Source organism: Trachemys scripta, chromosome 6, assembly GCF_013100865.1.
Source record: "Trachemys scripta elegans isolate TJP31775 chromosome 6, CAS_Tse_1.0, whole genome shotgun sequence".
Lineage (NCBI taxonomy): Eukaryota > Metazoa > Chordata > Testudines > Emydidae > Trachemys > Trachemys scripta.
The window spans coordinates 94,938,504-94,952,763 of record NC_048303.1 but is presented as its reverse complement, the minus strand read 5'-3'; the positions used below and the strand labels follow the sequence as shown (position 1 = coordinate 94,952,763).

Sequence of the window (14,260 nt, the reverse complement as noted above, 5' to 3'; positions counted from 1 at the left end):
TGAAAGACAGGTAGGAAATTCTCCCCTGTGATGAAAGATTTTAAGAACTGAATTTTGCTCCAGCATACCAGTGTAAAATCAGCAGGGCAGATTCTAAGCCCTTTGCTCAAACTGGTGAACATTTTTATTCATGTAGTTAGTCCCACTGAGCAGTCTACTTCACTGAAGTTAGTAGTTGGTGTAAAAACAGCAGATTTTTGGCCTCTGATCTTTGTCTTATCCTCAACCAGGCTAATGGAGCATTGAAAAATTCTCTGAGATGTGCTTAGCCTCAGGGAAAGGAGTGTTACATATCACTCAACTGGAAGTGCCCCAAGCAACTGAAGCCCATCACTGATGGTACAGATTCTTTCTGGTACCACCTCATTATCTGACATCTGAGGACACTAGAAAGGTTAGAGTGGGAAAGAGTTGTGAACCTTACAGGGCACTGGAGACTCCCAAAGAGGATAGAAAGTTAAGTAGTAACATATATATTTCCAAAATATTTACCTTCTGACAAAAATTTTTGTACTATAACTTGACTTCCATCACTAGTACATTTTTTCCCTACTTCACAGAGGCAGAAAGTGTTTATCGTCTTTTAAAGACAAGAGAGGTTTCAGCTCAATGACAAAATATCCAACAGCTACAGTGCTAAAAACCCTTTTCTGGTTCCACAGAGCCTCTGTGTTATTTCTTGCCAAACTTGAAATCAGCTACCTGAAACCCCCTATTTAAGAAACCTGTTTGGAATTGCAAATACTCCAAACAGGTAACTCATACTGCTCTTTAAAAGTCATTGACCTTACTGCCTTCCAGCAAAAAGATTTACTTTTCAGAACAGCCTTGAAAAGGGGGCAAGATGCCAGTGTTATACTGAGCTGCCTGTTAAGGTTTGAAACCACTCACCAGGCTTAGATCCCAGAAAGCCACTTAGAACCTTCTAAACTGTTGCCCTCAAATCTGTTTCTTCAGACTCTGCTCTGTTTCACCAACCTTGACAGAAAACAGGAAGCTATTCCTTAAAAATAAGAAGTCTGTTCTCTAACCCATGCCCATTGTCAAGATGTTTTAGCCCTTAAATAATATTATGTAGGCCTGGCTCAAAGTAGATAGCAATGTTTGCAGAAATCCCAGAAATAAAGGGGTTATTATTGTTTAACCTTAGATCAAAAAAAGTTCATGTAAAAAGTCTGTTATACCTCTGCAAGGTTTCATATGCGGAGAAGATTGACTGTTGTACGGTTCACCCGATTTATTCATTCATTCAAGTTGCCAACAGTGTTAGAAACAACAACAAACCTGGAGACCCATTAGTTAAACGGCTAAAAGCACTCCTATTTGAAACAGAACAAAGTTTCCAGAAATATTTTTTTCGGACAATAGCAGATGAACAACCTGGTAAATTTCAACTTCATTAAAATAGCTTCTACTTCATAGTGCTGTGGAGAAAGAGTGTTTTTTCCAAGTAAGAATAATACCAGGGAGATAGAGCACGAACCGTTGGCCCAGAAACTGGAGCCGGGGCAGTTATTAAAAAGCTCCCTATTGCTACTTTTTCACATTGGAGCGGTTCTTGTTTCTACCAGGACAAGCGAAGAACCAAAAAGTGTTATCCCGCAGCCCTTTACAACAACATGCGAGTTCCACCAAGGGAGGCTTACAAACCGAAACAGACCGTCCATTTCACTCACCACCGCCTGCCCCGGCCAAACAGACTCAGCTACCCAGGATGGGGCTCGGTCCCTGGCTCCACCACCCTTGTGTTCCAGTCAATGGAGAACCCAGGTGGGCGAGGGAAGACCTTTAACTGGACCAACTTCTGCCGGACCCAAGCAGGGCGCCCGGGTCAGGCGACCGAACAAAGAGGGGCTGGCTGGAGTAAAGCCCGGGCTGGGAACAAACGACACCCCGCCCCCGACCCGCTGCAACCTAGGGAGTGCGCTCCAGCCACCCCTCCTCCCACCGCAGCGCAGCCGGAGAGGCGCGGCAGCCAGCAGCCCTGCCAGACTCCGTCGGACGCGACTGGCACAGCCCGGCCCGCGGGGAGCCGGAGGAAAGGGGCCCGAGCAGTTACCTGGAGCAAGCGGCCGGTGGCTCAGGAGCAACGCGAGCTGCTGCTGCTCAGCTACGAGCTGAGCCGGGCTAGCATCAGCGGAGACAAACTTCCCCCAGCCTCCAACCAACGCCGGGGGAGTGAGAACGCCCGCCCCTTGCAGGAGGCTGGAAGCACTTCCTTTCCCTCACCGAGAGGCGCTTCTGAGCGCCCCGCCTCGTTATATCCCCTGCCCGCTACACCGCCAGCGGCTCGGAACGGGGGTGGATGGGCATGGCCTTGCTCAAGCGATCAGCCAATCAAGGCGCTTCCGAGGTTCCCCTTCACTAGCGCTGCCCCCCACCCAGCAACCAGAGCCGCCCCCCAAAGAGCTCCACTTCCCAGACACCCCGCTCCGCCCCCTGCCACTGCTGCTCCCACTCCCACAGTCCTTTGCATCGCCTCTCACAGCCACTGCTAGGTAGGTTCCCAAAGTCCTCTGTGTCCCCCCAAAGGCTCCCTTGCAGCCACTGCTACCCCCTTCCCAGTCCTCTATGCCCCCCCAATACCCTGTCATAGCTGCTACCCCCAAACTCACCCATATCCCTAAAAGTCCTCATTCCCGAAATACATCACTCCCCAGAGACTCACCTATCCCCAGCTTCACTACTTCCACACTTGACATGGTAAGGGATTTATATTTGTGTGTTTTCTACAAGGCTCCGCTTCTCGGGAGGAGAGCTTCTCTCCTGCAGGCTTCCCGCAATTCTATGAAGAGAAGCAGCACAGACTTCCCTGCTGTGGAGTTGAGAAATTCCAGAGGTGATGATGGGGGATCTCTGCCCTCTCCCACAGAGTTCATGAACTCCACAGGAGAGAAGCAGCAGATGCTCACTTTTCAGGTTTGGTTCTGTGGATGACATACATATTCAAATTCTGTTAATTACACTGAACTAGTATTCAGTGGCTGCAGAATTGGATCCCTGTGGTCTTTGCTCCTCTGCCTTATCTAAAATATGACTCCCACTGTTCTAAATTCTTGTTCAGCTGAATCAATTTTAGAACAAGTGGGATATAACCTAGAAGGATTACTGCTTCTGTCCCGCCCAGTGCCCCAAATCATCTGTCACAACCTTGCCCTGTCCTCTCTTCTGGACAAGCCTAAGTCTGTTGTAAAGGGACCCAACTCTCGGGCCCATGTGCTTCTAAGCGTCTTTGAGTCTGGGAAGTGATTGGTCATTGTTCCTAGCTCTGGCACACTCCCACGGGCAGACCCTGTGTCTGACACTCATCTTGGACAATGGGACCCTGCAGTCTGGCCATCTTAGACCCTGAAACTAGTGTCACAGCCCTCCAGAACCCCCAGCTGCTTAGACATATTTCCCCAGTGTACCTGATTGTGAGATCTCTGGTTCCCAGTTACATCCTTCAGGTACAATGTGGCTGGACGACAAAGAACACAAACTTACCAAAAAAAGAACAGGAGTACTTGTGGCACCTTAGAGACTAACAAATTTATTAGAGCATAAGCTTTCGTGGGCTACAGCCCACTTCTCTGGATGCATATAGAATGGAACATATATTGAGGAGATATATATACACACATACAGAGAGCATGAACAGGTGGGAGTTGTCTTACCAACTCTGAGAGGCCAGTTAAGTAAGAGAAAAAAAAAACTTTTGAAGTGATAATCAAGATATCCTAGTACAGACAGTTTGATAAGAAGCGTGAGAATACTTACAAGGGGAGATAGATTCAATGTTTGTAATGGCTCAGCCATTCCCAGTCCTTATTCAATCCTAAATTGATTGTATCTAGTTTGCATATCAATTCCAGTTCAGCAGTCTCTCGTTGGAGTCTGTTTTTGAAGTTTTTCTCTTGTAAAATAGCCACCCGCAGGTCTGTCATTGAATGACCAGAAAGGTTAAAGTGTTCTCCCACTGGTTTTTGAGTATTATGATTCCTGATGTCAGATTTGTGTCCATTAATTCTTTTGCATAGAGACTGTCTGGTTTGGCCAATGTACATGGCAGAGGGGCATTGCTGCCACATGATGGCATATATCACATTGGTAGATGTGCAGGTGAACGAGCCCCTGATGGTATGGCTGAAGTGATTAGGTCCTATGATGATGTCACTTGAATGGATATGTGGACAGAGTTGGCATCGGGCTTTGTTACAAGGATAGGTTCCTGGGTCAGTGTTTTTGTTCAGTGATGTGTGGTTGCTGGTGAGTATTTGCTTTAGCCAGCAACCACACACCACTGAACAATGGGGTCTGTTTTGGGACCAGCTCTGTTCAATATCTTCATCAACGACTTAGATATTGGCATAGAAAGTACGCTTATTAAGTTTGCAGATGATACCAAACTGGGAGAGATTGCAACTGCTTTGGAGGATAGGGTCATAATTCAAAATGATCTGGACAAATTGGAGAAATGGTCTGAGGTAAACAGGATGAAGTTTAATAAAGACAAATGCAAAGTTCTCCACTTAGGAAAGAACAATCCTGTATGTTTCTCACATACAGAATGGGAAGAGACTGTCTAGGAAGGAGTACGGCAGAAAGGGATCTAGGGGTTATAGTGGACCACAAGCTAAATATGAGTCAACAGTGTGATGCTGTTGCAAAAAAAGCAAACATGATTCTGGGATGCATTAACAGGTGTGTTGTGAGCAAGACACGAGAAATCATTCTTCTGCTCTACTCTGCACTGGTTAAGCCTCAACTGGAGTATTGTGTCCAGTTCTGGGCACCGCATTTCATGAAAGATGTGGAGAAATTGGAGAGGGTCCAGAGAAGAGCAACAAGGTCTAGAGGACATGACCTATGAAAGAAGGCTGAAAGAATTGGGTTTGTTTAGTTTGGAAAAGAGAAGACTGAGAAGGGACATGATAGCAGTTTTCAGGTATCTAAAAGGTCATAAGGAGGAGGGAGAAAACTTGTTCATCTTAGCCTCTAAGGATAGAACAAGAAGCAATGGGCTTAAACTGCAGCAAGAGAGGTTTAGGTTGGACATTAGGAAAAAGTTCCTGTCAGGGTGGTTAAACACTGGAATAAATTTCCTAGAGAGCTTGTGAAATCTCCATCTCTGGAGATATTTAAGAGTAGGTTAGATAAATGTCTATCAGGGATGGTCTAGACAATATTTGGTCCTGCCATGAGGACAGGGGACTGGACTCGATGACCTCTCGAGGTCCCTTCCAGTCCTAGAATCTATGAAAGTCAATGGAAAAATGGTCTTCACTTACTGACCTTTGGATCAAGCCCAAATTGTTACTTTGTCTCCATGGTCACTGAACTACTAGTAGGGTTGCCAGACATCTGTTTTTTTGACTGGAATGCCTGGTCAAAAAGGGACCCAGGTGGCTCCAGTCAGCACTGCTGCCCAAGCTGCTAAAAGTCCAGTTGCTGGTGCAATGGGGCTAAGGCAGGCTCCCTCCTTACCCTGGCTCCACATGGCTCCCAGAAGTGGATGGCATATCTGGCTCCTAGGCACAGGGTGGCCAAGGGGCTTTGTGTGCTGTCCCCTCCCCGAGCACTGGCTCTACAGCTCCCATTGGCTGGGAACCATGGCCAGTGGGAGCTGTGGAGGTGCAGGCAAGGGCATTGCACAGAGCCCCTTTGCCCCTCTGCCTAGGAGCCGGACATGCAGGCAGCTTCCGGGAACTGCCTGAGGTAAGTGCCGCCCAGAGACCGAACCCCCTCCTGTGCCCCAACCCTCTGCCCCAGTCCTGAGCCCCCTCATTACCCAAACTCCCTCCCAGAGCCTGCACCACTTCCTGCACTCTGAACCCCTCTGGCCCAGACCGGAGCCTCCTCCTGCACCCCAAGCCCCTTATCCTTGGCCCCACACCAGAGCCTGGACCCGCCCCCAGCCAGAGCCCTCACCACTCCTGCATCTCAACTACCTGCCCCAGCCCGGATCCCCCTCCCATACTCCAAACCCCTCATTTCTGGTGCCATGCTGGAGCCCTCACTCCTTCCTGCCCCCCCAAACCCCTGCCCCAGCCTGGTGAAAATAAGCAAGTGAGCGAGGGTGGGGGAGAGCGAGCAAGGGAGGTGAAACCTCAAGGAAGGAGCAGGGCCTGGGGGAAGGGGAAGGGATGGGACAAAGGTGTTTGGTTTTCTGTGTACTTTGGGTGTACTATTTATTCTTCTTGGGCTGGGGAGATAGACCAGCAGCCCTACCAGGCAGTTAAGGAAGGAGAAACTCCATGTAGATGCTCCCCATTAAAATCTCCATTGCTGTGAGTAATTCTCAGGGTTGCATGTGGGGTTTGCCTCCCTTCCAGCCTCAGGGAAAGTGTTGTCTCTCCAACCTTAGCACTGGCAGGGCATGTGCAGGAAGCTTGGCTTATCTGTGTGAAAAGCCCTCTGCCTCTACAGCCACTATGGAGTGCCAGTCTCACTACTTCTCCCTGATAGTGCAGGTCCAATGTTAATAAGAGCTATCCCAGCCATTGCTGTTCCTGGCATCCTCCTTTAAGGGGCTAGTGTGTGTGTGTGTGTTTTGCCCTGCAGTAAGGGTAATAGATGTTGGAGCTAGATTGCTATGTCCTTCCATGGGTAAACTCATTTAGGCTAATTAGGGGATGCATGTCCCAAGCTAGATTTCCCATGGCCTCTGTGGGCACACAGACTGCTTGCCTCTGGCCCACTCTGTATCTGCCTACTTCCGCTGTGATGACCACAGCCCCACAGGGTTCTTGAAAGGGTCTGGGGAGGATGGTGCCATGGAGTCTTGCTGACCCCTTCTTCTATGCAGTGGGCTCCTTTCAGGTAGATTTTGGCAGCACAAGCCAGGCCTGAACAAAGACCTTGAGGTCTGGGCCTGCCTTGGTGTCAGATTAAAGTGTAGGCCAGGGGTGGGCAAACTTTTTGGCCCGAGGGCCATATTGGGGTTGCAAAACTGTATGGAGGGCCGGGTAGGGAAGGCTGTGCCTCCCCAAACAGCCTGGCCCCTGCCCCCTATCCAACCCCTCTCACTTCCTTCTCCCTGACTGCCCCCCTCAGAACTACTGACCCATCCAACCCCCCCGCTTCTTGTCCCCTGACCGCCCCCTCCCAGGACCCCCAGCCTCTAACCACCCCCAGGATCTCACCCCCTATCCAACCTCCCCTGCTTCCAGTTCCCTGACTGCCCCGACCAAACCCTCACCTCCTGACAGGCCCCTGGGACTCCACGCCTGTCCAACCCCCCCCGTTCCCCGTCCCCTGACAACTATCCACACCCCCATCACCTGAGACTCCCACGCTTATCCAACCCCCCTCCCCATGTTCCCCATCCCCTGACTGTCCCCCAGAACCTCCACCCCATCCAACCACCCCCTCGTCCCTTTCCCCTAACCACCCCCCTGGCATCCCCCACCCTCTATCCAACCCCCCCTGTTCCTCGTCCCCTGACCACTACCCCCAGAACCTCCGCCCCATCCAACTGCCCTCTGCTCCCTGTCAACTGACTGCCCCCCAGGACCCCTTGCCCCTTATCCAACCCCCTGGCCCCTTTACCATGCTGCTCAGAGCAGCATGTCTGACAGCTGCACCACCCAGCCGGAGCCAGACATGCTGCCACGGTGCTGCTTGGCAGGAGCACACAACCCCGCCGCCCAGAGTGGCTGCAGGGGAGGGGGGACAGCAGGGGCGTGGCTAGGGGCTAGCTTCCCCGGCGGGGAGCTCAAAGGCTGAGCAGGACAGTCCCATGGGCCATAGTTTTCCCACCTCTGCTCTAAGAGGTAGAGTTGCCCTCTGCTCCTGGTGGTGGGGGAGATGGAGGTACTAAGCTGCTGCCCTTGCATCTCTGGGAGAAGTGGAGAGGACCATGACACTCCAAGTCAGAGCTAGCCTCCAAGCATGTGTGCAAGGCTGTGGGATGGGACTACAGATATTTCATATTATGGTATGCTTAGGGTACTGGATTGCCTGAATTTGGGCCTCCCTCCAAAAATAATGATGAGGGCCAGGAGACTTGTGGGTGTTTGGCATACATCCAGTTTGCCTGCTGTCTGTAAACCTAAATTAGTATCCTATATAATTCCAAAATACTTCCTCTATTCAAACCTGTTTCTATAGAAACAAAAGTTAAAAGATCCCATCTGTTAATCAAAACAAGAATAACTATAAGTTTGACAGCGGAAGGAATGGAAGGGACAAGGCGCTTTATCCTGAAAGCACTGGGAGTTTTGCCATTGACTTCCTATGAGCAGAATGAGAACCAAATTTAACCCTAACATTGTTTTCTGTGTAACTGACAAATGTAATATCATGATCTGCTTACATACAGGCTTGCCTACACATGTTTTGTTCGGCACGTTTTTTTCCAGATTAGGTTTGTGCACACAGTGTTGTGGAATAACTATGGGGAAATAACTGATCACATGGCTGGCTTTTTACCTAAATCTCTCTGAATCAGTGTGTACACATAGAACTTACTTGCTGGAAAAAAATAAAGCACTCTGCATTCCGGGCAAGTTTCCTCAATGCTTTGTCCCACTGCTGGTATCTCTGTATTCAGGGTTTTTCCTCTGGTGGAAATACCTACCAGAAGCCACTGGCATTCTGGGAATTGGGGTCAAACTAACATTTTCATGGTGGTTCTTCTGGCATCCCCATGATTGTTTCTTGCAAGCCAGTGCCATTTTCAAACTGCTGTTAGCCAGCATGGAGGAAACACTGCTTTGCACCATTGTACTGGCACTTACATCCACATCAGAGTCTATGTATTATTTGCAAGTGCACATCCAAGTGCTTTGAACATCAGCCACTGTGCTTCTGAGCTGATTTTGATGAAGGAAGATGAAGTTGGGCAGCTACTCATGGACAAATTTTTCCTGAAGCAGCTTAATTTGCATGCTATTTCTGGGCTTGCAAAGCTAGCACTGATTGGTAGCCAAGGATAGTGATAAGTATCAGAGGGGTAGCCGTGTTAGTCTGGATCTGTAAAAAGTGACAGAGAGTCCTGTGGCACCTTATAGACTAACAGAAGTATGTGTCTGACGAAGTGGGTATTCACCCACGAAAGCTTATGCTCCAGTACTTCTGTTAGTCTATAAGGTGCCACAGGACTCTTTGTTGCTTTTTAAGGATAGTGATGTGATCCTGGGATGGCAGTACTGGAGACAGAATTTCAGGATGAGAAAGGGCACTTTCCTAGAGATCAGCATGGAGCTCACTCTGAAGCTGCAGAGGCATCATGCTAACATGAGAGCTCCCCTCAGCGTGAAGCATATGGCCATCATCACTGGAAATTCACCATCCCTGATTGCTACTGCTCAGTAGCTAACTAATTTTGTGTATGTAGATCAACTGTTGGGATGGTGGTTGTGATGTGTGCTGGTGAAGATATTGATGGCACAGTTCATGAACCTAGGCAATACACAGGAGATTATAGATGGATTTGCATGACTGGGGTTTCTGAATTGTACTGGGGCTATTGATGGGACCCTTATGCCTATTCTTTCTCTTGTACCAGGCCTCAGTTCATAAACAGAAAAAGGTCCAAGGCCTGGCTGATCACTCAGGTTTAGCAACATTAATGTGGGGTGTCCAGGAAATGTCCATAATGCTAGACTCATTTGACACCTGTGCCTGTGTAATTAATGAAAAATGGAATTTTTGCTTCCAGCATCACTATGGACACTAATGATGTTGTGATACCTACTCTCATTGTGGGGATTTGTCTGACCCTCTGCTTTTCTGGCTTATGAAGCCATTTACTGGGTACTTGGTTAGGAGAAAGGACCTGTCCAACTGTACCCTGAGCAACTGCAGAATGACTGGAGTTTGTTTGAAAGGGCGAGAGGGAGATGGCATTGTTATGATAAGACTGGGAGCTGTTACCCCAAGGGGAGTAAGGTAACACTTCAGAGAGAAAATACTCGAGAAATGGTAGGGGGAAAGATAGAAAAGGAAAGCCCCTTTTCTCAGAAAAGCAGACTTGGCTCCCTTCCCTGTCTGTCACCAGTGGATTTAGCTTACAATAAGGGTATTCCTCCCCCGTGTGATGTAATACAAATGAAGAAAAGACAAGGTAATACGGTGCAAACAAAGGTAAGTGTTATTAAGGGTAAAGGTACAGAAAACTGGGGAAAATGCTGGGTGGTGGGGAAGAAAGACAAACTTGATTGTACAGTGATTCAGTGACTGGCTCTAAGAGCTTGAAGCTCAGACCCACAAAACCTCCCTTCGCACTCAATAAAATAAAATAAAATAAAATAAATGAAACCCCAATACAGAAACCTTTCCTATGCTTTAGGAGCAATGGACACTATGCACGGACGCGAGGCCCAGGATCTTCTACCCTCCGGCTAATTTGAAGCCTTTGAGGACCGCTGGGGAGTCCCGATGACTGCTGGATTTTGTCGCAGGCGGGGAGACCCTCTGGGCTGATGGACACCAAGAAAGCAGGATCCTCCACAGGTAAAATGGATTCGGTTTGCTGTCGCGGGGATGGTGATGGCAGGCCTCTCCTTCCTTAACCTTGCTGCGGGATAGATGGTACTCTTCTCTCTAGCTCTGGAGAGTTGGGCAGACCCAACCGTGCACTCGCTGCCGCTGGAATGGGCAGCCCCGAGCAGGCGCTGAACAAAATCTTATATAATCTCTAAGGCGGGAAAAGTTTGGAGGGAATAGAATGTTGGGGGTTGGCTCTGGCAGGAAAAGCTGATTCAGTCCGGTTTGAGCCAGAGGACTCCAGTGTCTAAGTTGTAAACAAGTTTGCTTATAAAGATAGAGTCCAAGGGTCATAGTTCATATACTCCATATTAAATTCTATTGAAGCCAGTGATTTACTTAACATTACTTCAAAAATACATTATTAAAATACCTAATTGAACATATTAATCAACACTAACAAGTTTTTACCTAACAGAGCTGCTGAGCAACCTGCCTCGTGTGATGACTGCTTGTATTCTGCCCAGCAGCTGTGGCAGCAAGGGAAAGAGCCTCACTGAGGGATGGAAGGGAAAGGTACTGAGACTTTCACAGTGTTATGAACAGCCAGAGAGGCTGCCTCTGCAAACTGTAGCATATCCTCAGCGATGCCCTGTGCTCCTAATTTGAGGTTAGGAGCTGAAATGTAGTTTTATTATGCATTGTTGTATGGCTTCATTATTCTGTGTTCATGGCTTTAATGAAATAGAAGTTTTATTTTGCTTTTAAGTGATTTATACAACAATGTTTGGGAAGGGCATTTTATTAGGTTTGTGGGATATGTGGTAAATTATGAAACTTCAGTGAACTTTTGTCAAAAATCCTTAATGAACATCAAGCAGTGCAAATAATAAACATAGAACAAAACTGCCAAATCTTGTTATCCATTGCCACAACCACAACATGGTACCATAAGGATGTGAAACACATGCCTACAAGTGCTGAGCGCACACATTTGTGCTGCACTGGGCACGCACACATCTAGGTGTGGGATTTCTGCCTGTTGCCTTTGCTGCAGAGTGTAGAATGGTGTGGGAAGAAGCCATCATTTGTGGTTGTAGGAGTGAAGGAGAGTCCCAGTATTAACTGTTTTTAGTATCCTGTGGAAGGGAGAAGGGAAGAATAATGCTGCTCCCCATACACATTATTCTCCATTTAGTTGGGGGTTGGTCCTGCTTTGAGCAGGGGGTTGGACTAGATGACCTCCTGAGGTCCCTTCCAACCCTGATATTCTGTGATTCTATGAGCTGCAGGACCTAGCTGGGTTGGGTTGCTTGGCCCGAACACTATGGCAACATGTTCTCCATCAAGCCTATTTTTGCATTAGCTCTCAGCTGTTTGGACATGACTAAGTCTCTGTCCTTCTTTCTTTCAGCAAGGAGAACTTCCATCACTCTGTGTGGGTTTTTTTTTATCCTTCTGGGATGCCAACAAGAGTTCCCTACACATTTCATCCTTGGTCTTCCTTTCCTGCTCTGGAGATTTGTCAGGCATTCTGCAACTGATACTAGTCCTTGGAGACTGTGTGGCATCAGATATGGGAACTGAGAAAAAGAACCAATATTTATTGTAGTAATTCAAGTCTCCATGGCCACAAAAATAAAATATTACTTTCCCCTCAATTTTGGAATATGCTTCCATAGCCTCTTGCCAGTCTGGGAAAATTTGGTAATGGTAGGACACCTCCCACCTTCATTTTCCCCTTTGTGTAGTAACACTGTTCTAATCCTAGGCTGTTGGTGTGATGGTCGGATGGCTGGGTGGGTGGGCGGGCAACGGGTTTGGGCATTAGGACTGGGTGTTTCCATGGGGCAGGTTAATAATTGCTGCACCTCATCAAGTTTTTCAAGTTTATCTTATGTTGGAGGATGTTGCCCTGATAAGTCACCAAGAGGCACAGAAGGGGCTTGTTAAAAAGGCTATGGGCAGACCAGAAAGTTGTGCAGTGATATTCACCAGAATGCCTCTTCCCCCTGCCCCCCCCAAGAAGTGCTGCAGGACTGGAAGGGCACCCTATCTATTATAGACAGCCCCAAGTAGACTTTTGCCTTGCAATGTGCCAAAATAGAGCATTATCTTTGCCTTAAATTCTTGCTTATTACCTGCAAGCATGCACAAAGTGCATAGAGTTCTACTGTAATTGTTCTGAACCTAGGGGGTTAACAGTGTTTCGAGTCTGATTACAGCTTGCCAACAGCCTTACTATCTCTATGCATTTTCAGTGTCTTACTTTGGGAAATACACTTAATAAAATGCTAAGTTGTGTGAAAGTGTTAAACTGTGAAGCAAAGTATTTTTTATATTGAATTATTTATTTTTCCTTTAACTGACATTTTAGTAAACATGTCTGCACTTCAAGGTTTCTTTATTTAAAACCACAGCAGTGCCACTAGCTTGACGTGTGCGCATGCAGATGACAGTCAGCTGGGAGGGAGATGGCGTGTGAGGAGCATGGAACAAAGGAAGGTGGGGGTGGGTGCCACCATGATGGCTGTAGGTAATAATCCCCATAAAGCAAAAATTTCCTGGTGTAGATGCCATTTTGAGCCTGGAGAAAAGGGGAGGGGCTAGAAGCTGTGCAAGATCAGAATGGCTTCTAGTGTACCACCAACTAAAATGGCAGCATTTGACACCCAGAAGAAAGAAATTTGTTGAAACTACTCCATGATCAGTCTTATTATAACATAGGACATAATACAGGCAAAGCTATAATATTGGCTGTCTGCCTGTGTTACCAGAGCTGCCTGTTCCTGCTGGGCTATCTCAGGCATTTGTGTGGGAAAGATCTTGGCTTTCAGGTCAAATCTTCTCAAAGTCCTGGTCAGGGACTATGGTCTCCTAATGCCTTCAGCACTGTCCACAGCATTTTGGGATCCACCCTAGCAAAAGTCCAGTGCACCTCCTCTAAGGCCAGGTACGTTGAACATTACCAGTGGTCCTATTTGTCCTTTTATTTTACAATTCTGCTAGAGCTCTGTCCCTTTGTTATGGGATGTCCTGGGAGTGACTCTGTTTTAGTAATTTGCTTTGCTATATACTCATATTTATGCACTGCAGTGGTTGCTGTTAAGGCAGGACTAAATAGTCTCCTATCCCCACATAGCAAAGAAATCCATGGCCTCCACACGGTTCATTGTGGCCATGTGGCAGATATATGAAACGTGGCTGTTGTAACACTGCTATAATGCTCCAGTAGTGAGTAACTGCAAATGAGTGTTCCTGGCTGCACACCAGGGAAGTGACATCTGGTCACTATGATCCAGAGAACAATAGAGGGCAGGGTGTACATATAAACAGACAGGTCAGTCCCAATGTGTAGTATTACAGTGTGGGATAGCAATAGGAGGATTGAAAAATTAATCAATACAGATGCATCCACACAAGCTCCCCTGTCCCCCTCCCTCCACTCTTTGGAAATGAACGTAACCATTTTCAAAGGGGATTATCCATTTCACACTAAATGGCCAGTTAACTCAGAAGAAAAATTGCCATGTGGATAGAAGCCATTTTAATTTAAAAAATCCACTATTAGTGCAAAATAAACCCTGTGTAGACAAATCCTAAAATCAGGTGTTAGTGTTAAGGGATAAGTAGAGTGTGATACTGTTCTGGCTAAAAGATTTTTAAATTTATATATAAACTGGTCCAGTTAAACTCAAAGAGGAGGAATAGCTAAAAAGCTAAACAGATGCTTTTCTTTTCTCACTTCCCCTTTCACAGAAAAGTCTAAGGACTTTTATTTGCACCTGAAACATATCATGTTTCTTATTAAAAAAAGAACTTCCCCATGTCTTAATGAGCTCTCAGCTAG

The 14,260-nt window shown here is 47.2% G+C and overlaps 1 protein-coding gene across 3 annotated transcripts in view; it reads right to left on the bottom strand.

Moving 5' to 3' along the window:
* GCNT1 (glucosaminyl (N-acetyl) transferase 1) overlaps positions 1-2,281 on the bottom strand; it is a 28,977-nt gene extending 26,696 nt beyond the window's left edge. For 2 of the 3 annotated variants that reach the window (XM_034774430.1, XM_034774432.1), the window contains exon 1: positions 2,060-2,281. The gene's annotated coding sequence lies outside the window, so the exon portion shown is untranslated. Of the gene's footprint in view, positions 1-1,676; positions 1,865-2,059 lie in introns of those variants that run through there. The other variant, XM_034774431.1, reaches the window with a different exon arrangement.
* Positions 2,282-14,260: the final 11,979 nt, after the last annotated feature.